At 39.4% G+C, this 25,668-nt stretch overlaps 1 protein-coding gene and 1 non-coding gene across 2 annotated transcripts in view; both read right to left on the reverse strand.

The window, feature by feature from the left end:
- Positions 1 to 25,439, reverse strand: part of LOC131233319 (hypersensitive-induced response protein 1) — a 47,204-nt gene extending 21,765 nt beyond the window's left edge. Inside the window, exon 1 of the mRNA XM_058229982.1 lies at positions 25,434 to 25,439. The gene's annotated coding sequence lies outside the window, so the exon portion shown is untranslated. The remainder of the gene's footprint in view (positions 1 to 25,433) is intronic.
- LOC131234146 (small nucleolar RNA R71) lies at positions 14,969 to 15,075 on the reverse strand. The gene has a single exon (XR_009165555.1). It is a non-coding gene; the product is annotated as a small nucleolar RNA R71 (small nucleolar RNA).
- Positions 25,440 to 25,668: the final 229 nt, after the last annotated feature.

Below are 25,668 nucleotides of genomic sequence, written 5' to 3' on the forward strand. Positions count from 1 at the left end.
TTTTTTTTATAGTGAATCTCTCTTTATGCCATGATTTTTTTCCTACATGAGTTTTCCGTATAAAAATCATGTGTACTTGTACATGCTTTATTTGCATTTGCTTTACCATAGTGTGATTCATATCAGGATTTGCATCCACGTCCTCCCAACAACCTATCCAACATACCAAGAAGTTTGAGCCCGACTCTAAGTAAAGACAGTAAAACATAGAGACAATAATAAGGATAATAAAAGATAAGTAGAACATAAACTAGTAACTAGAAAGCGGGAAACAAGCCCAACCTAGTGTGGACTCAGGTTTCCTACAAGAAGGCCAAGTCACAAAAAGATATGTAGGGTCATTGTGATATTTGTGCACGTCCTATCTGTCCATCATTTTTGTTATCTAAAACATGAGCTCAAAAATTATGTGGATCCAGAACCCAAATGGGTAGCGGGGTTGGGACCCTGATCACCATTGAAATATTTTTAGGGCACATCAAAATTTTAAATCAATTTTATTGTGTTTTCCCTTCATCCTCGTGGGGCCTACCTTGTGAATGGGGTGTATGGCATGTAAACATCAGGGTGAATCCCATGAAGGTTTCAATAGTGGGTTTCTAAATTCCAACTATTTCTTGTGACCCACTAGCATTTAAGATCTGTCTGATATTTGGGCTTACGTCCTAACATGATCTGGCACAAATGTGATGCGGCCTGTCATTTTTCCCTCTTTAATTAAGAGAGTTCCCATATAACATAGGTGTGTCCTTTGCACTCTTTATTTCTTCCTTGAATTTCTTATTGTCGTTGTGTGTTGGCTTCGCATACCTCTTTTTGTTGAATTTTGAAACAATTCACACGGAGGAGATCGAGTTCTCCACCACCCTTACTGTACCCATCTAATGCATAGTATAAACTGTCAAAGGTTTTTTTTTTTTTTTTTTTTTAAACATTAGGAGATGTGATGGCAACTTAGCTGATTTTATGAACCTGGAGAGCTGAGTTGAACATACGTAAGACCGGAGATGCATGGTTACATTATGACATTGTGTGATGAAAAGAAACTAACTAAAAACCAGTGAGCGGAGGTTGAAAAGGGAAGCGAGCTAGCAAGCAATAGCTAATGAAATTGGGTTTTCAAAATAGTGTAAAAATGAAATTGGGTTTTCAAAATAGTGTAAAAAAAAGTGCTTCAAATCATTGCTATTGACCTAATGGTAGAAATCAAGGAGACAACTCGACTCTACTAGATTTCAAGTTGAGTCTCTGAGTAACTTACCTCAGAGTCAATTGGTCGAGTGAAAATGCATTTAATAAAGGCCCCATTTGGTTGCCACTTTAAAAATGATCTCAACTCATTTTTGTTAACCATAGTTACACATTAGAGTTTTTTGTTAATGTAAAAGTATGGTTATTAATATTACTTTTAATCACTAGCAAGATTGAGTTTGGTACCATGATTCAGCATTATTAAAAATATGCCTAACTTAGATAAGTCACTCTCTGAGTTGGGCTTGACTCAGGACCCAATGAGTATGTACGAGTCGCTGAGTCTTCAATCCATGTTAAAGACTCAGAAGCCATTGAGTCTTCAATCCATGTTAAAGACTTAGTTGAGTCTCCTGATCCTCCCTGATCTGATTGGACATTACGTCGGGTTGGGTTTTTTGTACTTTCCAAACTTGTGCCTTCGATAGGTTTTTCAAAATGCCACGGAAAGTAGAAGTTTTTTAAAAGTACAGATCGTGCAATTAACCCCTATCGATTTCCTTTTAGATATACTCAAGTTTCTATAAAAGAAAACTTTAATCCTATAGTTAAGATTTACCTATCAAAACGGTTGAAATCTTCTAACTTAAGAAGTCCTTTAATTTAAATCTATCATAGATAAATGGGAGGTAAAAACCAAACATGTTAGCCCTCGCAGTAAGGCCAATAAGACTTAAGAGCCATCCACACCGGTGGATTATGTTAATCTAAATTATAGATTTATAATTATGTAAAATAATAAAGAAACAAAAAAAAAAATGAAGGACAGGCTGAAGCACGTGTAATTACGTTTTCTTGAAAGCATTATTTGCCCTTTCTCAAAGTAATTGAAAATGATGATAGGTTGTAGGCAAATTGCTTTTTAGATACGGCGAGCTTGGATGTGGTTCTGTGTTCAGCAAATACGAAGAACCACAAATGGAACTCTGTATACACAATTTTATCTGGTAAATAAATAAAAGAAAATTCCAAATTAAAAAGAAGATTAGAGAATTGTAGCTGGGTAAGACCACTGCTTTGGTCTGTTCTTGAGAACTGCTTGTTAAGGTTCGTATGAACTTTGCTGACTTGACCAGAGTACACTGTTGCTTTTCTTGTTGAGTTGTATGTGAGAGTGGTTCGAGTGTTGGTAATGGTCCAATGAACCACCCAAGCATTGTTTATATAGGCTAAGGTTGCTGACCGTTTTAGTCTTGGATCATAACTCAATATGACTATTATTGATAGTTTCTGACTGTTATGCATGTGGGACAACCAGCTACTGCATGCTAGTCGTTTAGACTCACTAGTTGACTGTTGGGCTAGCCACGTGCAACAGTTTCTGCATGGTCTGTTTTAATGCTACATTATGTTCATTTGTCATCCAACTTATTTACAACGTAACACAGTCATGGATAAAGGGAAAGTAAAAATATCAGCATGATTCAAAACTTTTAGGGCCCCCAGGAAGTTTTAAGTCGTAGGCATTCAATTAAGACTGTATCATATTGTGTAGTCCATTTGAACTTTGAATCTGCCTACATTTAAACTCATGCCCTAAAATGATTTAGCAGAAGTGATGGATGGTGTGGATAAAACATAAACATTATAATGGCCCCTAAAATTTTAAAGTTTTCCACCTCAAGTTACGCTACAAAATTTTCAAAGACTTTCCATATCTTTAACGAAAGATAATTATTACCTATTTATCCTTAATTACAAAATCCAACAACCTCTTAAAAGTGTATATATATATATATATATATATATATATATATATATTAAGTTTCTTTTCAATATTAACTAAGGTATAATCACAGGTCCATCTAAGACATATATTCACCATCATCTATAATTAAAAAATATTATAGATATCACATCCACATGACCAATGGATAAGGTTTGCCTTAGTTTTTTAAGGCACATGCTCTAACGTTAACCTACCTTTGTGATATTTATCTAGACCATCTATCCATTATTCCTATTGTGCTTACTTGTCATGCCTAATCTTGATTATCTGTTGGATTACACATGAGAAAATAGAAAATATATCGCGTAAAAGAATCGATCAACAGTCCACAATCATTGTGAAGCGTGCTTGTTGACCAGAGGAATTGATCCACACCATGCACCAAATGGGCCCCGCTAATGAACGTCATGGACCTCTTACTCACGTGCCATATAAACACGTGTGAGGAGAATGATTCAGATAGCTTATTTTTCGTAGTCGGATCTTGACACGTCAGAATTGGGCTGGGCTGGGCTTGAGATTGCTATCATAAGCTGTCACTGGCTCAGTGCAGGCCTGTGCCTAGGTGTAGTTTGGACGGGGCTGACGTCTGTCAAAGCCCAATCTGTAAAGTAAAACCCAAGCCTTGTCTGGCCCAGGCCTGTGACAGCCTAAACAAACATGCCGTTGCGGGTTAATGATGATTATGCATAACTTGGTCCAAATCCGAACCGAGCGAGAGGCCCACTACCCTCAATTTTGTAAGATCAAGGCTGTTTGATGTAGAGCAGGTCGTGGACTCTTTTATGTCCAAGATGGATCAGAGAAGGCCTGATTGGAGGCAGAAGTCATCAAGACTGTCAGAACCTTAAAACAAGCATATCTCGCAAATCGGAATGAGTTACTTGACGTACTATATATGATTTTGGGGGTAAGAATGAGTTAGTTGATGTACCGACGAACTACTTTAGCCAACCAACTTGGCTATGCCGGGTTACTCATGCCAAATTTGCGAGATTTCATCAGATCGACGGTAAAATTCCATGTTTATTTTTCGTTTTTACTATTTTTAGTAAAGTTTAGTTTGATTATAACTCTTCATCCGTTGGGCTTTAGGAGTTGTGTCCAACATGAAAACTATTAAGAAAAATTAGGAGAATAACATAGTTAAGCTACATAAGTTATGAATTTTAGGGAAATGTAGTTATAGTTTCATTTCGAAACTTCTTCCAAAGCTTGGTATCCTTATATAAAGGGTTGTAAATTCATTTTTATTATCAATCAATCAATTTCCAAGTTTTCATGAATACTATTTTATTTTCTATCTTTTTTCTCATGGATTCAAGTAGTCGAGTGTAGAGAAGTTTTGTGGATTCAAAGTAGTTATCCTTGAGGAAGATGGTGATCGATCGACCTCATCACGTTCATCCCTGCGTCATTGTTCGTAAGGTGTGCCAGGGAGGATTGGCTTCGAGCTAGCGCGACAAGCTCTTAGACAGCCTGAGCCCAGCCTGATTAATAAACAGGCTTAAATTTTAGGCCTCGGTCCGGCCCTTGGGACTAGTAGTTTAGCACAAGCCCGATGCAGCCGGGCCAATTGACAGGCCTATCTACCACCTCACATTGATTTGGGTGCGGTCATGCTCTAGCCCAGACCACTTTGGTTTTACAGTAGCCATGTGGGTGTTTGCATATGGTTTTGAAACACCATAGGTGAGCCTGTAACTCAGCCCAGTCGACTCAGACACATCCCAAGCCCCATCATAAGTATGGCCTGATGGGAACAAAGAGACTCGAACATTGTGACTCAAAATGGCGATTTCCTTCTCTTTTCTTGATTTGTTATTATTAAAACACGAGGACGGGTCAAAATCAATATTTTCAATAGGCCCAGCACAGAAACCCCATCTCAGCCCGTTCAAAATCGAAGGCCGCGGCCCGTCCGTTGGTCTTGGCCTAGCTATACCAGTTTGAAAATTGGGTCTGGCCCATGTAGCCCAACCTGCCTCTAAACTTGGTTTGAGGGCCAGGCCCTAAAAATTTAGGACCGGCCTATTGCCATGGTCCGATCCTTCAAGTAGCCCAATTATATAAAGAAGCCATCTATTTATTTGTGCATGTGTGGCCCATTTGATTAACGGATAGATTAAAAATATTTAAGTACGAAATAGGGGTTTTTATTAATTTTATGGCTGAGATGGAGGGTAGGCTCAGCCCTATGGTCTTCAGTGTTATATGGACCTGGGCCTAGCCCAGCTCATCCTATTACCAGGCTAGCCAATTGGGGTGTATTTATTGGACATGAAATATCCAACGTTCCTGATTCAGCAAACAATGAAACAAGTCTCCAGAGGCTGGAATTGTTCAACCAATCTGATTTTGTTACTTAAAAGATTTATTCTACAGTGGAACCCACAAATTAGACTTTTTAACTTGAGTTAGTGCATGCCACGTGTACAATTTCTGCTTGCATGCTTACCTAGCTTCACACTACGCCAGTGTATCAAATAACCCCACAAAATCAAATCCAGGGGAGGATTTGCCATCAGATGCTTCTTTTCCCACAAGGTCAAAAGAGGGCATAAGGTGATAGTTCACCACCATCTTCAAAAGATTCGTGATCCATCCACCGTACATTTGGCACACATATCTCATGATCTGGACCACCCAAAATTGCAAACCCTCTTTAAGTGGAGCATAGCCTAAAAACCATATTGATTGTACATTCCTAACCATCTTGTTTTACCTGTGATCGGATGGTTAGGATGCTTGCATTAGTATGATTTTTGGATCAATGTCAACCGCTCGATTTGTATGGCCCATATTGTTGTGCACATCTCCATCCATATAAAAGGATGTCCAATTATCAATTAGTCTTTAAAACTATCAAAAGAGGACTGACATTAGTAGTGGATCCGCTTCTGAGGCGGGTTTGGCCCTACCTAAATGGGTAGTGGGGTGAGTCCGATTAGAAAATGTGGCTTAAGTAAATGAAACCCAACCCAATCTGAACCGTCCAGATATTTATTAATGGGATGGGCCAAATGAATTGTCTTAAACCCATGTCTGGTTGGTCCAGGTCAGATCGGGTTGGGTTGGTTGAACTCGACCCAACGCCATTTCAATTAAATGGGTCTGGTTAGGTTGGGCTTAGGTTTGATGATTTTTACATGGGATGGTTCATGAAATAGAATAGTGGGTTACGGTTTGGGTCTGGGCTTGGACCATTTTGTAAATAGGTTGGGCGAGCTTATCTCATTGGCCCAAATCATCATATTGACATTCTGCCTTTATAGCTCAAATTGGATTTTATGGTTCCACCATCTCAATACTTAGTCAATCTTGACCATTCAAATTATAGGCCCACCATGAATTGGGAATGGCCAAAATTACACTTAGATGGAAAATTCTCTCCCTCTCTCCCCAATGGTCTATGCTGGGCCGGCCGAGTAAAACCGATGGACATGAATGAGCCATCAGGCCTAACTGAAACCAGACCTGGCCCAGGCTCGGTGGACACCAACCATTTTCGGCTGACGGAGAAGCCCCACTGGCACAATTTATGGTATTGGGCTGGGCTTGTGAAAGCCGACGAATTATACGACAGCCTGGCCCGACACAACTTTAGCAAGGATCAGGTTGGCTACTTGACCAGCTGGTTAGGCCCAGTCCAGGGGTAGATGCTAACCTAACATTATGGTCCCTAGCGGGGGTGCCTAACATGGAGTGTGTGTGCACACATGGGTATGTACTAACAAGCTAACCCAAAAAAATAAATAAATCTAACATTATGGGTCCTGGGCTTGAGTATTTAGGTCATTGGCTGTCTTGGAGAAGTATCATTCAAACCCATTCCAGCCCATTTACGAGTCGAGTCAACCCATCTAGGTTCGCCTGGTTGGGCACCTAATCGATGGGGCTGTCAATGGTTACCTGGATCTACATTTATCCCATGGATCTGCCCTGATTTCAAGGGGTCTGTTGTGGGTCCCATTTCTTAGACCCATTTAAAAATTAGGTTGGGTATGGGTCTATCCATCACAAAGACTTCAATGATATCTTAAAGCTTTTAAAAGTGACACGTGGAATACTCCATCATCAATCAGGATTAGTTCATTTAATATTATTGGAAGCAAGCCATGGTGCAAGAATCACATTGTATAGTACCTTAGAAGTAAATAAGAAGGTTTGTCCTAGTAAGGTAATGTAAAGTGGCGAAAAAAAGTATTATACATGGTTGGCTTAGAGTTTGAGTTTGTATAATTAGGGTAGTGGGTTAGTGATCCCAACGGTTGATATAGGGCTTCACATTGGATGGACTATGCACCAAAATTTTAGCAAATTGGAAGTAAGTAGATACAAAATATTTGGCCTTTTATTTCGTTTAAATGCTAGTTGTTGGAAAATTGATATTGGAAAACCGAAAATAAAAATAATTAAATTAACACCAAGCTGAATCACTTATGAATATGCTATCCTTAAAGCTTGATTCGTCCCCTTTTCGTGTGAAATTGATATTGCAGATGGATTACAGGCGAATTGCATCTGGGATAAGATAAGCCTTTTCATTAAGATCCGGTGTGCAACAATCACAAAGGGATCTACTCAAGAAATTGATTAACTTAGTTGATCTTCTGGCAAATTTGTTGAGTGGTCAATTTCAATGATTCAAACAATGTTCGAGCTACTTAGTAATTCTTAAAAGAGAAATATTTAGAGAGATTGTATTGGATTAGGATTAAATTGGTTGGACTTGGATGGTTCTGGACGTGGATAGTTTATTTTATATAGCATCTGAGGTGTGGACTGTTGCTAGGTGGTCATCAATGGTTCAGAAGGTTTGTAAAATATTTTTGACCATTAGCACTAATTTTTGAGTATTTCAGATCGTTGGATCAATGATCTGACCACTGGATCATCAAGGCCCATCTGTTTTCGGACTGTTTCAGCTATTAAGACTACTAACCGTTCTCAAAACGGTCAATGGTTTTGGATCCATTGATCCAACCATGTCCAACAGTCTATAAAACTCATACCATCTCACACTTCTCTCCTCGTATTGTCTCACGAGGGAGCAACCACTTTACGACACGATGCGTTCAAAGTGTGCCATCTAGCGCCACTACGACCACACTACCTACACCATGCCCATGCCCTTGCCCGTGCCCGTGGTCAAGCTTGAGCGCGAGTGTGCACATGCGTAGCATTGAAACACACAAACCGATCATCTCATCCTCCATTTTTCTATGTAAGAATCCTACCCACTCAATCACTTATAAATAAAAAATTTTCTCTTACTCCATCCGATGTGAGACTAAAGAAAAACACTATGTTTTCTTTAATTTTTCAAAAATTATTTAAGAGGAAAAATGAAAATTTTAAAATTTTATTTATTTATTTTTAACAATCCTCCACTTGTATTTTAAAATAAATAATAGAAAATTCTATTATAGATAAAAGACAACTCCTATACATAGAGAAAAGACAGCTCTTATGCATAGAGAAACATATCTTACGATTTGAATATTTTCTTAGTGTAAGTATTTTAAAGTTTTGTCGAAATCCCTAGTAGTTGCAGTTTTGAACTGGTTATTCTTAAATGACACAACCGAATATACTACACATATAATAACGTCTGCATTATACAAGCTCCTTTATATTACTTGCTTAACACTTTTAATGGCCATGTGCTTATCCTGTTTCATAAATGATTCTAAGAAAACTCTACCTCTCATGAGAAGTGACACCACTTCTATATTCATATATATAAAATCATTTTAGTATTTCCATTACTATTTAAAACATTAGTCTTATAGATTGGATTTTATTAAGAGTTCCAAAACTTAGCATTCTATTTGTAACGACTAGCACTATTAATCCTGAATAAGGTTATTTATAATTTTAGTGATGAGGCTTTCCACATATCAGTGATTTTTTAAACCCATTAAACTTGAACTTTAGAGATTTTCTAACTTTGGGTTGAGTTTCTATCAGTGGTGGAACTTTGATTGAAGAGTTTCAACCCCATCACTCTAAATGTTGCCCTTACTATCTATCTTGTTAGAGGTTTAATAAAAGGATCAACCAAGTTATTATTTGACTTAAAAAATGAGATCGCAATAATTCCATATAGAATTAACTGCCTTATATAATTGTGTCTCAAATTTATGTCTGGTCTTCCCATTACATGTACTGCGGTAGGATCTTGCTAAAGTGGCTTCACTGTCACAATGGGGTAAAATAAATGGTATAAGCTTCACAAAGAAGATCCCTTAATCAGGTTTGTCTCTTGGATACCAAGGAGATAGTTGCACCTCCTAAAGTGAATATCCACCTTGTTGTGGACTTGTTGTTTCCTGTACTCGATATCCAACTCGCATCAGTATATCCTTCCAATACGGCTAGAAATTATGATTAGAATAACCCTAGTTTTTTTTTTTGTTTCTTTTATATAACCAAGAACTCTACTTATAACTTTCCAATATTCTACGCTAGGATTACTAGTAAACTTACTTAGTTTACTCACGTCGTATGTTATATCTAGTCTTGTGCATTGTACAGCATACTTAAGACTTCCTATGACACTTGCATACTCTAATTGTGCAATTGTTCTTCCATTGTTTTATTTTAATTTGACACTTAAATCAAATGAGATTTTTGCCTTTCTGATTTTTAAGTGGTTAAACTTATTTAATTTCTTCTCAATGTAATGAGACTAATACAACGCATAGCCCCACTATGCTTTTTAATTTTGATACCTAATATATATCCACTTGTTTAAGGTCCTTTATTTTAAAAATGGAGGAGAGAAACTTCTTTGTTTCAGTTACACCTTCAATTCTGTTGCTGATAATTAATATATCATGTAGATATAGACATATGATCACAATATAATTATTACAAACTTTAGAGTATATGTACTTGTCATCAATGTTATGTATGAAACTATAAGATAACACATTTGAATTAAACTTATCATACCACCGTTTAGGTGCTTGTTTTAATCTATATAGAGATTTAATGAGCCTACATACTTATATATATATATATATATATATATATATATATATTCTGGTAGAACAAACCTATCCGGTTGTTTCGTATATACTTCCTCATTGAAGTCACCATTTAGGAATACTGTCTTCACGTCCCTTTGATGGAGGTGAAGATGATGTATGGATGCTAAAGCGAATAAAATCTTAATCGATGTTATTCTAGTCACTCGCAAATATGTGCCAAAATATTCGATTCATTCTTTCTGACAGAATCCCTTGCCTAGTAACATAGCTTTAAAGGTATGTATTGTACCATAAGTATGATATTTCTATTTAAATATACACTTATATCCTATGTACTCAGAACCTAAAGGTAGGTCCACCAATTCTCATATTTAGTTTGACACAATCAAGTCAATTTCATCATTAATGGTCTCTTTCCAAAAAGCGGAGTCTCAAAAAGACAACTTCATTAAAGGTTTTATGTTCATCTTATAAAGTGAAAACCGTAAGTATTTTTCTAATGACATTTTTTCTATCACCCTTTACTAGATGAAAAGAGATATGCTAAGAGTCTACTTAATCAGGATCAAGACTCTTTTCTACTCTTATTCTTTGACTCTCATGAGATTCGCCGAGAGTTTCAATTTCTTATTAAATTCGCTCTATAGTCTTATTGAGATTTTGGATCCTGATATCCTTTTTCTCCATGGATAGAGAGTTCTTAAAGAACTCTATATCTTTAGATTCTATGATCACGTTTGATTCCAAATTAAAAAGTCTATAAGTCTTATTATTTTCTGCATATCTTACAAAAACTCACTTGATATCTCTAGGTCCTAAATTGGTTCTTTTAGGCTCAGGAGTTCTATAATACACCGAGAGAGCCCCCATACTTTAAGATATCCTATATTAAGTATTCTTTCTTTCCATATTTCATATAGAGATGTCTTGGTTTTCTTAGATGAGATTCTATTAAGAACGTGGCACGTTGCTAATAGTGCTTCTCCCCATAGGCTTAATAGCAACTTTTCTTGTATTAACATTGAGTTGACCATTTCAACTAAAGTCTTAATTTTTTTTTTCACGGCCACACCATTTTGTTATGGTATATAGGGTGTTGTGCACTAATGTACTATGCCGTACTCTTCACAATAGTTAGAAAATTTATTAGAAAAATATTATCATCCTCTATCACTAAGGAGGTTTTAATCTTTTTTAACTAATTGATTCACTTACTTCTCATGTGAAATTAAGATCGTTGATGGGTTACATGCGAATTGCTTCCAAGATAAGACAAGCCTTTTCGTTAAGATCCCACGTGCAATAATCATGAAGGAATGTACTTAGGAACTCAATTAACATAATTGATCTTTGGCGAATTTGTTGAGTGGTCAATCTCAGTGACTCAAACAATGTTCGAGCTGCTCAACAATTCTTAAAAAGAGAAATATTTAGAGAGATTAGATCGGATTCTGATTGAATGTTGAGGGTCAAATATTGCATATCAGACCCAATTGTTACCTGGATTTACAAACATAGTATTGTTTAACGGCCTGATTTAATCATGTTTGTGATGCAGGGTGTATTCACGAGCTTGGACTGGAAAAGGGTACTAAAAGCATGGATTTAACGCTCTGATGACACCCAAGGCAAGGGACGGACTCCAGGAGACGAAGATCGATGGAATTATGCATCAAGGATCCGAGGAAAGCAGGCCATTCACGTTAAAGAGGCCCGAAATTGGTGAAAAATGCAAGATCACATAGTTCTTGCCATCTGATTGGCTCAAAACTTCATACATGGCCTGAGGGCCATAAATTAACCGTACATATCAAATTTCAGCCCTTGGATCACTATGGAAGTACCCCAACTGACAGATCAGCCCATAAACCGTTGATTCTGGGCCCACCTGATATCTGGAACTGTCTCAACTTTGGTCTCGACGGTTTAAATAAGATGGGAAAATGAATGGATGGATCAGATTGTTGAAACACATCACAGTGGGGCCCGTATGTGATGTGTGTGTGCACAACACACGTAGACCCGAGCCGCACCGAGCCAACAGACGCGGGTCAGCAGCGCTGACCCGCGTCTCCTTCCCAAACACGGCAGCAGCCGTTTCGCGCTGCGTAACGGACGGACGACGTCCGTTTTGCGGACGGTAGTGGGCCCCACAGTGTAATTTTTCGGATGATCCAAGCCATCCATCGTGTAGAGGGCCTCAAATAATATAAACCCTTGCTAAAATTTTACACCTAAGCGTGCACATGTGCACGATACAGAGGCCACAAACAGGCACTCCTGCAACGTTCAAAATGAATTTTGGCATGATTTCTTCTTTGGGCCTCATGAATGGACGTTCAAAACCACTCATTCTTGACCGAAATTTCATCCTGAATCCAATGGACGGGATGGATTTCTCCGAAAATACCTCTGTGGGGCCCACCGAACACGTCAGTGCCTCTGCGTACGCCTTACGCGCGTTCGGGGAATCCGGGATTTGCGGGAGGTAGTGGGTCACGATCATTAACATTTTGAGTGATCCAGACCGTCTAATGTGTCTACAGGGAGGCCAATACCCTAGCCAAGATTTCAAAATTGTCAGGAAGGTCGATATCATGCCGCAAAGACACTCCAAAAGCAAGTCGTTTTGCGTTTTTACTGCGCAGACGAACTCAGTTGCTGCGAAAGCTCTTCTATTCCGACTCCAACACAGTCTCTTATGCGAAAAACTTCCGCATGGAGGACGGAAATTGGGTGCCGACGAGAGTGCTATAAAAAAAGAGAGAGAGAAAGTGTAAGAGGATCAAACGGGTCTCGGTTTTGAGGAACGGTTTCGGCTGCTGCTGCACGTCAGAGGGAGGCTTGCGGTAGGCTGCTGCTGAACGTGGTTTGCTGCTGCTGAGGTAGGTTGCTGCTGCACATGGGAAGCAGCAGGTGTTTTTTCTGCTGGATCGTGGGGTTGGACGTGAAAAAGAAAGCAAGAGGTTGAAAGGAGACGTGGCTGCTGTCAGCGTGTGGATCCAAAGCTTGGCTGAAACGGTTCTCCTTCTTCCTCTTCTTTTTCTTCTTCTTCTTCTTTCTTTTAGTTAGAATTTAGCCCATATCATGTGTAGCTAATCCTCTTAGCTAGGGCTAAGAGGTGAAGCCTGTAGCGAGATGGGAGACACTATTTCCTACTTTTCATGAACTGAACTTGGTTTTGAGTTGATTATTAAAAGAATATTTACTCAGTCTTTAATGGTCTGTTGTGACTGAAATTACAATGGGTTTGCAATGGCTTTGAATATCTCTTTTTCTCTTTTGATGTTTATGACGTCAGGAGGCCCTGTTGTTCACCATCGTCTCCTGGGCATGGTTGGATGATAGTACTCTTCCTAACTTTCATGTACTTTCGATTGGTTGGCAATTAGTTTAATCCCGTTATTTACTTTGTCTCCTGGGCATGGTAGGATGATGGAATCCATTCTAATTCATATACTTTTCATCTCTTGAAAACCAGATCAAGTAAGTTCAGTTTGAATTCCATAATCCTTGATGCAGGCATAAGATCTCCCTGATCCCTACAAGTGGATCCTCTGAATCCCTAGTTTCGTTCCTTTGAATTCCTTAAGTTATTAGATAATTATTCCACAAATTATTTCTTAAATTCTATTTGGTTTAGATCACATCTTAGTCTAGCTCTATTTCTACTTAGTTTCAGATAACGTACAGATATCAGTCCCTGTGGATTCGACCTCGGTCTTACCGAGTTTATTACTACATCACAACCCTGCACTTGGGGTGTGAACAAGTTTTTGGCGCCGTTACGTTTTTCTGAAATTAATTAGTTTTAGAATTAAGTTAGGATTAAGATTTTACTAACTTTAGGCTAAAAGTTTTTATTTTATTTTATTCTTAGAAACTAACTTGTTTCCATATTTTGTAGGATCCTGACATAAGTCCATAAATTGGTAATTCCTTCCTAATCTCTTTACTTTTTCTACCTTTTAGAATTAAGGTTTAAATCTTAGAAATTTTCTAACTCTAGTATTTCTCTATTTGTAGGAAATAGTTTAGAAACTTTTTTTTTTTTTTTTTTTGTTTTTAGAATTTTTGTTTAAAAACTAACATTCCTATTTTGTAGGCCTTTAAGATAGAAATTTCTAATTCAGTAAGCTCCTTCCCTACTTTCTATTTTTCAATTCTCTTGTAGTAATTTACTTTTTAAGTTTAGGACTTTCTTAATTTATTTTAGAAGTTTTCACTTTCTTTTAGAAATCAGTTTACTGTTATCTTTCTTTTAAAAGATTGTTTTTCTCCTTTTTAGAATCTAACTTATTTTTGTTTTATTTTGCAGGTCCTTAACTTAGGGGCTTCAATTTGGTAATTTCTTTCCAACTCTCTCTTTCTTTCTAGCTTTTCTTTTCCTTTCTTAGGATTAGGTTTTTAATTGAGGGCTGCGAGTGTTTTCATGCCCAAGTGGGCCCGTGACAACACTCGACGTTTCTTGACTGAAGGAGGATTGGTTGAGGGGTTGACTATCCATCGCAGGACTAGACACCGCTCGAAATCCCCTGAGTTAACTGAAGTTATGGCTGAAGACCAACCTCCTCTACTTCCACCCAGGGTGGAGGATACCCAAGATGAAAATGAGGTGCAACAGGCACCCCCGCCTCGTACTTTACGAGATTATCTACAACCGGCGGGAGTGAGTATGCCCTCATGCATGATTTTTCCTGAAAACACAGGACAAATGGACATCAAGCCAGGAGTTATCCAACTCCTTCCCAAATTCCATGGACTTGAATCAGAAAGTCCATATTTACATTTGAAAGAGTTCGATGAGATTATAGCTACATTATGTTTTCCTAATGTATCTGAGGATACAATTAGGCTGAAACTCTTTTCTTTTTCCTTAAAAGAGAAAGCTAAGACGTGGTTACATTCACTGCGTCCTAGATCCATTGGCACATGGAACGACATGCAGAGGGAATTCATAAAAAAATTCTTCCCACATCATAAAACGATTACCCTCAGAAAAGCGATCATGAACTTTGCCCAAAAGGAAGATGAAACATTCTTCCAATGTTGGGAAAGGTTCAAAGATTTGGTCAGTTCATGCCCACAACATGGATTTGAAACGTGGCGCATTACAATTTTTTTCTACGATGGACTGACATCTTCCATGCGCCAAATGGTCGAGACAATGTGTAATGGAGAGTTCATTAATAAAGATGTTGACGAGGTATGGGATTACCTCGATAGTCTCGCTGAAAAAATACAATCATGGGACTATTACCCAATGGCGAACACCACATTTAGGCCGACTCAATTAAAGGAGAAAGGTGGATTATATCTCTTGAAAGAAGAGGATGATCTCAAGTGTAAAGTGACTACGCTCATAAGGAAAGTTGAGGCCATGGAAGGAAAGAAGGATAAGGTCAATGAAATTGTTTACGGCATCTGTGATTGCAACATTCACACAACTGAAAACTGTCCTACAATACCTGCCTTTCGAGGAGTGTTGAATGAACAAGCCAATGCCGTAAATAACTATCAAAGACCTTTTACTGGACCTAACTCCAATACATACAACCCTGGCTGGAAAAATCATCCAAACTTTAGTTGGAGGAATGGACAGACGGCTACTCCTCCAGGTTTCTTCAATCAAAATCCAAATCAAGTGAAACCTCAAGAGGAAACGGTTCAAAATCCCATACAAGAGCTGGCTCAGGCAATGCGGGGAATTACAGATTTTATGCAAAAGGTAGACTCTCGTATGACGGTTATAGAAAAGGGGATGCTTCCTGCACAACCTCTCCCCAATCCTAAACCGCAGTACGAGAATAATGATCCCAGCTCTTCAAATCAGATGGGGCATGCTAAATCCATCACCACTCTTAGGAGTGGGAAGATCATTGATAAAACTCTTCCGGTTAGGCCCGAAAAGCCTCAAGAACTAGAAGAGGACAACAATGATGGATCCAGTGATGCCCCACAAAAAGTAGAACCGAAACTTCTAGAGAAGCCAGTTGCTCCATTCCCTCAACGGTTGGTTTCACCAAAACCTCTTTCTAACTCTCAGGATATCCTAGAGGTGTTGAAACAGGTGAAAGTCAACATTCCTCTACTTGATGTCGTTAAACGGATACCTTCATATGCCAAATTCCTGAAAGATTTATGCACGACCAAACGACAGAAAATTATTCAAAAGAAAATCTTCTTGACTGAGAAAGTGAGTGCCATCCTGAAGCAAGACGTGCCACAGAAATTCAAGGATCCCGGTAGCCCAACCATATCATATATAATCGGGAACCATCGAATTGATCACGCACTTCTTGACTTAGGAGCGAGCGTCAATCTGATTCCCTACTCGGTATATAAACAGTTAGGTTTGGGTGAATTAAAACCCACCCTAACCACACTACAACTTGTTGATCGCTCTGTTCGTGTACCAAGAGGGATAATTGAGGATGTGTTAGTCCAGGTCGATAGATTTTACTACCCTGTAGATTTTATCATCCTGGACACCGAACCCATCAATAACATGAGCACTCAGATTCCCATCATTCTTGGTCGCCCATTCCTTCCCACGTCAAATGGAATTATCAATTGCAGGAATGGTATCATGACTATGTCTTTTAGAAATTTGACATTGGAGTCAAACATTTTTTTCAATAACGGCAGCAACTCAAAGGATGATGACGATTTCCACGACATTAACATGATTGACTCTTTCGTGGAAGATACGACACTGCTGACCTTATCCTCCGACCATTTGGAGACGTGCCTGGCCCACTCCCATGATTTTGATGATGACATGATTAGGGAGACATGTGCCTTGCTTGATACTGCACCGGTACTTGAAGTTAACCGGTGGAGGCCACAATTTGAAGAATTGCTACAAACCGATGTAGTGCCTCTACCGTCTAACCTCAAGCCGCCGAAGCTTGACCTAAAACCTTTGCCCTCTGATTTGAAATATGCCTATTTAGGTCAAGATGAGACATACCCGGTGGTGATCTCTGCTCACCTGGAGAAAGAACAGGAGAGTATGCTTATATCTACTCTCATTGAGCATAAAGGAGCCCTGGGATGGACGATAGCAGACCTCAAGGGAATCGATCCCTCGATTTGTACTCACCGCATATATCTTGAGGATAATGCAAAAACCGCTCGGCAACCACAACGTAGACTAAATCCAAATATGAAGGAAGTGGTTAAGGTCGAGGTTCTTAAACTATTGGATGTGGGTATTATATACCCTATATCTGATAGTCAATGGGTGAGTCCAACTCAAGTGGTCCCTAAGAAGTCCGGAATCACCATCGTAGCCAATGCTAATAATGAACTCGTGCCAACTAGAGTCACTACTGGTTGGAGAATGTGCATTGACTACAGGAAGTTGAATACCGTCACGAGGAAAGACCACTTCCCTTTACCATTCATTGATCAGATCCTTGAAAGGTTAGCTGGTCATTCCTATTACAGTTTCCTTGACGGGTATTCGGGCTACAACCAGATAGAGATAGCTCCTGAAGACTAGGAAAAGACCACATTTACATGTCCCTACGGCACCTTTGCCTATCGAAGGATGCCATTCGGACTATGTAATGCCCCTGCCACCTTTCAGCGATGTATGCTTAGTATCTTTTCTGATATGGTAGGGCAATATCTAGAGGTCTTCATGGACGACTTCTCTTTCTATGGTCCATCTTTCAGCAAGTGCTTGGAAAGTCTTAAATGTGTGCTGAAAAGATGTGAAGAAAAGAACTTGGTACTTAATTGGGAGAAGTGCCATTTCATGGTTCAGAAGGGAATTGTCCTTGGGCATATCATCTCGTCCAAGGGAATCGAGGTAGATAAGGCAAAAATCGATCTTATCTCTAACCTACCCCCACCCAAGAACATCAGAGACGTGCAATCCTTCTTAGGACACGCAGGATTTTACAGGCGATTCATAAAGGACTTTAGTCTCCTCTCTCGTCCTTTATGCACTCTTCTTCAAAAGGATGCTCCGTACGAGTGGACTGAGCAATGCCAGGAAGCTTTCACCAAACTTAAGGGCACGTTAACCACTGCACCTATCATGCAGCCACCCGACTGGAGCCTTCCTTTTGAGCTTATGTGCGACGCTTCTGATTATGCTCTTGGAGCGGTCCTAGGCCAGAGAAAAGATAAGCGGCCCTACGTCATTCATTACGCAAGTAGAACTTTAAATTTTGCCCAAGTGAACTACTCGACTACGGAAAAGGAACTCTTAGCTGTAGTGTTCGCCTTGGACAAATTTAGGTTCTACTTGATCTGATCCAAGATCATTATCTACACAGATCATGCGGCACTTAAGTATCTTCTTTCTAAGAATGATTCTAAGCCCCGTTTGATACGATGGATCCTTCTACTCCAAGAATTTGATTTGGAAATTAAAGATAAAAAGGGAGTAGAGAACGTAGTGGCCGATCACCTTTCTCGCCTTAATACATCTGATTCCCTTGAGGCGACTCATATCAACGACATGTTCCCTGATGAACAACTGTTCCGAGTTTCCCATTCACCTTGGTTCACTGATATTGCTAATTATCTTGCTACAGGTGCCATACCGACACAGTAGACTGCGCAAGATAAGAAGAAATTCTTCACCGAGGTGCGTAACTTTTTCTGGGATGATCCTTACTTATTTAAATATTGCCCAGACCAAATCCTAAGGAGATGTGTACCAGACGATGAGCATCAAAGCGTCATCTCCTTCTGTCATTCACAGGCCTGTGGTGGTCACTTTTCTGCTAAAAAGACCACGGCCAAGATTCTGCAGTGTGGCTTTTACTGGCCCACTATGTTTAGGGACACTCATGAGTTTTGCAAAGCTTGTGAGCGTTGTCAGAAATTGGGAGCATTGTCCCGTCGAAATATGATGCCTTTGAATCCCATCCTTATCATTGAAGCATTTGATTGCTGGGGCATCGATTTCATGGGACCATTCCCCCAATCGTTTGGAAATCTGTATATTTTGCTCGCCGTGGATTATGTCACTAAATGGGTCGAAGCGATTCCGTGTCGAAAGAATGACCATCGCACGGTCATTAAATTCCTAAAAGAAAACATCCTTTCTCGATTCGGAACGCCTCGAGCCATCATTAGTGATGGGGGCTCACACTTTTGTAATAAACCATTTGAGAGCTTAATGAAGAAATACGGTATCTCTCATAAGGTGAGCACCCCATACCATCCTCAGACAAGTGGACAAGCTGAGATTTCCAATAGGGAGATCAAACACATTTTGGAGAAAACGGTTAACCCAGATCGTAAGGATTGGTCAATCCGATTGACCGATGCCTTATGGGCATACCGTACTGCATTTAAAACTCCTATTGGAATGTCTCCCTTTAGACTTGTCTATGGGAAGGCTTGTCACTTGCCTGTGGAGCTGGAACATAAAGCGTACTGGGCGATCAAAAATCTTAATTTCAATCTGGACAACGCTGGCTCGCTACGCAAACTTCAATTGAATGAACTTGAAGAAATCCGGAATGATGCGTACGATAATTCGAGAATTTACAAGGACAAGATGAAAGCATTTCATGACCAACACATTTTGCGAAAATCATTCACGCCTGGTCAGAAGGTCCTTTTGTACAATTCTCGATTACATCTCTTCCCGGGTAAGCTTCGATCTCGTTGGACCGGCCCTTACATTGTTGTTACTGTTTTTCCTCATGGGGCCGTTGAGATAAGAGATCCCGACAATGGCAAGGAGTTTAAAGTCAATGGACATCGATTGAAACCATTTGTCGAGAAATTTGATTCAGAGGACATGTCCATGCCTCTGACTGATCCTGTTTACCAGGATTAATCTCCTAGTCTGATGGAGGTATAGGTAAGTTTCCTGTTTTCTTAGGACTAGGGTAGTTGCTTTATTTGTCTAGTTGAAGACGTTAAACTTAGCGCTCCTAGGACGCAACCCAAATTTTCATTCCATTTCACTTTTCTCATTCATTAGTTCAATGTTTGTGGGTAACATTACTGCAAACCCTCACGAGACTACAACTCGTCCACTAGGGGTAACCTAGGGGTTTAAAGGCTTGTTGCATACGCTAAATGCAATCGAGAATACCTGCGAAAGTGGTGTAAGTAGGATTTCATTTTTGTTATTTTTATTTTACTTCTGTTGGTTTCTCTCTTGTGCTGACCCGATCTTACGTAGATATCTTTGGAAAGCCTTTTGATTCTTTTGTCCAGGTACTATCTTTCCATCACTCCTCTTATATTTTTGTTGTCCCATGTGCATAGCATGCCTATTTCTTTTACATTGAGGACAATGTAGATTTTTGGTTGGGGGTGGGAGATTAGGTTTCTTAATCGGTGTTTTCTTGGTCTTGAGCAAAAATTGTGAAAATTTTTAAATTTTTCTAGAATTTCATATGAATTTGAAGTGATTTTGACGGCCATCTTGGATTTAGAACTACAAGATGCGTGATGTTGGTACTTTATGACTCTTGGATTCAGTTATCTATTGAATTTCACAGCTAAGTTTGAATTGTTAATCCATTATTAAAAGTTGTAAACATTGATTGAGTCATGAATTCGCAGGACACATCTCGCATGCATATTAAGGTTTCAGTTCGATATTGAAGGATTAACTTGGTAATCACTAAACATGAAAGGAACCAACTTGGAAAATTGAATGGATTGGGCGAACAGTCTTTACCATAGGTTTGCTCCCTATAGATGAGGATTCGATTCCCCATGAATGATATGTGAAAAAGTTGGGTGTACAGTCTTTACCTTAGGTTTGCTCCCTGTAGGTGAGGATTTGATCCCTCTTCTTGACGTTACTCCTAATGAAAAAAAAAAAAATCAAATCAAGAATTAAAAGAATAAAAAGATAAGGTGTAAACCAAGTTGGGTTATTGTGATTTCTCTTATTTGTTACCAATGATATCCTTAAATATCAAGGTGAATCTTAATGTTGACAAGTCGAGATTGGACTATACATCCATGGAATTCAATATTTAGAATTATACTAATTGATGGACTAATATTTTGAACTTGATTATGAAGTTTACCGTGAGCTTGATTTCAGGAAAAAGTAATGCCAACATTCATGAATCTTAGAATTCGAGTATCTGAACTATTTTTCATAGATCCCTTGAGTTGTAGAAATTATCCTGTAATTCTCAATTTATTTTTCGCATACTTTGCTCGGGACTAGCAAAATGCTGGTTAGGGGTTGTGTTGAGGGTCAAATATTGTATATCAGACCCAGTTGTTACCTGGATTTACAAACATAGTATTGTTTAACGGCCTGATTTAATCATGTTTGTGATGCAGGGTGTATTCACGAGCTTGGACTGGAAAAGGGTACTAAAAGCATGGATTTAACGCTCTGATGACACCCAAGGCAAGGGACGGACTCCAGGAGACGAAGATCGATGGAATTATGCATCAAGGATCCGAGGAAAGCAGGCTATTCACGTTAAAGAGGCCCGAAATTGGTGAAAAATGCAAGATCACATAGTTCTTGCCATCTGATTGGCTCAAAACTTCATACATGGCCTGAGGGCCATAAATTAACCGTACATATCAAATTTCAGCCCTCGGATCACTATGGAAGTACCCCAACTGACAGATCAGCCCATAAACCGTTGATTCTGGGCCCACCTGATATCTGGAACTGTCTCAACTTTGGTCTCGACGGTTTAAATAAGATGGGAAAATGAATGGATGGATCAGATTGTTGAAACACATCACAGTGGGGCCCGTATGTGATGTGTGTGTGCACAGCACACGTAGACCCGAGCCGCACCGAGCCAACAGACCAGCGTCTCCTTCCCAAACACGGCAGCAGCCGTTTCGTGCTGCGTAACGGATGGACGACGTCCATTTTGCGGACGGTAGTGGGCCCCACAGTGTAATTTTTCGGATGATCCAAGCCATCCATCGTGTAGAGGGCCTCAAATAATATAAACCCTTGCTAAAATTTTACACCCAAGCGTGCACATGTGCACGATACAGAGGCCACAAACACGCACTCCTGCAACGTTCAAAATGAATTTTGGCATGATTTCTTCTTTGGGCCTCATGAATGGACGTTCAAAACCACTCATTCTTGACCGAAATTTCATCCTGAATCCAATGGACGGGGTGGATTTCTCCGAAAATACCTCTGTGGGGCCCACCGAACACGTCAGCGCCTCTGCGTACGCCTTACGCGCTTTCGGGGAATCCGGGATTTACGGGAGGTAGTGGGTCACGATCATTAACATTTTGAGTGATCCAGACCGTCTAATGTGTCTACAGGGAGGCCAATACCCTAGCCAAGATTTTAGAATTGTCAGGAAGGTCGATATCACGCCGCAAAGACACTCCAAACGCAAGTCGTTTTGCGTTTTTACTGTGCAGACGAACTCAGTTGCTACGAAAGCTCTTCTATTCCGACTCCAACACAGTCTCTTATGCGAAAAACTTCCACATGGAGGATGGAAATTGGGTGCCGACGAGAGTGCTATAAAAAAAAGAGAGAGAGAAAGTGTAAGGGGATCAAACGGGTCTCGGTTTTGAGGAACGGTTTCGGCTGCTGCTGCACGTCAGAGGGAGGCTTGCGGTAGGCTGCTGCTGAGGTCGGTTGCTGCTGCACGTGGGAAGCAGCAGGTGTTTTTTCTGCTGGATCGTGGGGCTGGACGTGAAAAAGAAAGCAAGAGGTTGAAAGGAGACGTGGCTGCTGTCAGCGTGTGGATCCAAAGCTTGGCTGAAACGGTTCTCCTTCTTCCTCTTCTTTTTCTTCTTCTTCTTCTTTCTTTTAGTTAGAATTTAGCCCATATCATGTGTAGTTAATCCTCTTAGCTAGGGCTAAGAGGTGAAGCCTGTAGCGAGATGGGAGACACTATTTCCTGCTTTTCATGAACTGAACTTGGTTTTGAGTTGATTATTAAAAGAATATTTACTCAGTCTTTAATGGTCTGTTGTGACTGAAATTACAATGGGTTTGCAATGGCTTTGAATATCTCTTTTTCTCTTTTGATGTTTATGACGTCAGGAGGCCCTGTTGTTCACCATCGTCTCCTGGGCATGGTTGGATGATAGTACTCTTCCTAACTTTCATGTACTTTCGATTGGTTGGCAATTAGTTTAATCCCGTTATTTACTTTGTCTCCTGGGCATGGTAGGATGATGGAATCCATTCTAATTCATATACTTTTCATCTCTTGAAAACCAGATCAAGTAAGTTCAGTTTGAATTCCATAATCCTTGATGCAGGCATAAGATCTCCCTGATCCCTACAAGTGGATCCTCTGAATCCCTAGTTTCGTTCCTTTGAATTCCTTAAGTTATTAGATAATTATTCCACAAATTATTTCTTAAATTCTATTTGGTTTAGATCACATCTTAGTCTAGCTCTATTTCTACTTAGTTTCAGATAACGTACAGATATCAGTCCCTGTGGATTCGACCTCGGTCTTACCGAGTTTATTACTACATCACAACCCTGCACTTGGGGTGTGAACATTGAATCTGTTGGATTGGATGATTATGGACTTGGATGGTTCAGTTTATATAGCATCAAGGTTGGACCATTGCTAGGTGATCATTAATGGTTCAGAATGTTTGTAAAATATTTTTGACCATTGGCACTAATTTTCGAGCATTTCAGATCATTGAATCAATGATCTGAACATTGGCTCATCAATACCCATTCGTTTTTGAATCGCTTTGGTTATTAAGACTACTACCTGGTCTCAAAATTGTCAACAGTTTTGGATATGTTAATCCAACCATTTCCAATTGTCTATAAAACCTAGATTGTTGTGCAAAGTGTAAAGTGTGCTACTACAACCACACTGTCTACGCTTGAGCCTGAGCATACATGCACTAGAACACGCAAAACCGAGCATCTTATCCTCTATTTCTCCGAGTAAGAATACTACCAACTCAATCACTTATAAACAACAACTTTTCTCCCACTCTATCTGATGTGGGATTAAAGAAAAATACTCTTTTTTCTTTGATTTTTCAAAAACTATTTTAAGAGGGAATATGAAAATTTCAAAATTTTATTTATATATTTTTAAACCAAAATTTCAACACCAGCTATTAACGATATTCAATTTTGAGAATACTATATATATATATATATATATATATATATATATATATATATATATATATATATATATATATATATATGGGAAATGGTACTATGAGGTCGAGCTGTGTGGGCACCACTGTGATGTGCGTCAAACATCTACCCCATCAGTCAGATGCACCATTCCATGGTGGGGCACGTGCTTAAAAATCAAGTCAATCCATGACTTGAATGGGCCACACCACATACAACAGTTGAGAAGGGTTACCTCCCCATTAAAACATTAATAATCATTCATCAGGCCCACTAAGATGTGGTTCACAAATCAAGCCCATCCATTATGTGTGTCCCACTTGGATGAGGGGTCAGACTAAGTTTCAGTTGCATCCAAAACTAAAGCGGGCCTCACTAAGTGCTTATATATATATATATATATATATATATATATATATATATATATATATATATATATATATATATATATATAAGGCATGTCTTCACATGGTTTTAGATGGTATGACCACTTGAATTCTGTATACGGTTTATTTTTGAGATATCTAATAGCCTAAAGGGTACCCATCAAATGCATGGTGTTGATGTTGGACATGCGTCATAGTGGGGCCTATGTAGCTCAACCTCATGGTGCTCACGTGTGCACTAGTTCTCACGAGAACTCGAGAGAACTTTTTCAAAACTCATAACACGTGATGTGGGTCCAAAATTTGAACCATCCATGTGATGCAGCACCTTATGAAACCCCTAAGGCATGACTTTCACTTTGATCCAAAACTTTGGTGGGCCATGGAAAGAGGAAACAGTTTCCTCCCTTGATTTGTCTCTCTTTTGCCATGGCCCATCAAAGTTTTGGATAAGAGTAAAAGTTGAGCCCTAAGGGTTTCATGGGGTGCTGAATCACATGAACGGTTCAGATTTTGAGCTTACATCACGTGTGATGAATTTCTCTCTCTCTAATTAACGTACCTCTTTTAACTAAAGTTTGAAACTTGATTATTTGACTGTCCAAACCCATTAAAATTGGGTTGTCCATTCAAGAACCCACAGTTAGGGATCAATATCTAGATAAGACAACTGGTAATAGTAATAATAATAATAATAATAATAATAATAAACCAGGGAGAGAGAGAGAGGAAAGATTGATCAGAGCAAGCACGTACAGTATCCTCTTAATTGGTTATTAATGTGATCTTGAAATTATATTTAATAATCTCTCTCTCTCTCCAATTTTTTTTTTTTTTTTTTTTTTTGCAAATGGAGCCATCGTCTCTGTCATCCAGAAGATCGATCTGGTGGACCCAACCAACCCACAAGTGCCTTGGGTGATCCAATCGATTGATGTGCTGTTTTTCATTAGATTAATAGCCCCATTTCAACGCATTCAATCAACAACACTTAATGACTTCCCCATCTGTACAAGTGGGGCCCACTGTTTTATCCAACCCAATGAATCCATGGTACCAGCCTACCACTAGTGACATCTAGGCCAAAATACCCAGTGGGCCATCCAAACCGTTAATCTATGTATTTCATCTCATTCCCAGCTGTGTGGCGCATCTGTCTCAACCGGGCTTGAGCCATGGTTCTATTTCACAGGCCGAGCTTGAACAGACCTGACCGTTGAAGTGGCCTAT

Source organism: Magnolia sinica, chromosome 18 (assembly GCF_029962835.1).
Source record: "Magnolia sinica isolate HGM2019 chromosome 18, MsV1, whole genome shotgun sequence".
In the NCBI taxonomy this organism is placed as follows: domain Eukaryota; kingdom Viridiplantae; phylum Streptophyta; class Magnoliopsida; order Magnoliales; family Magnoliaceae; genus Magnolia; species Magnolia sinica.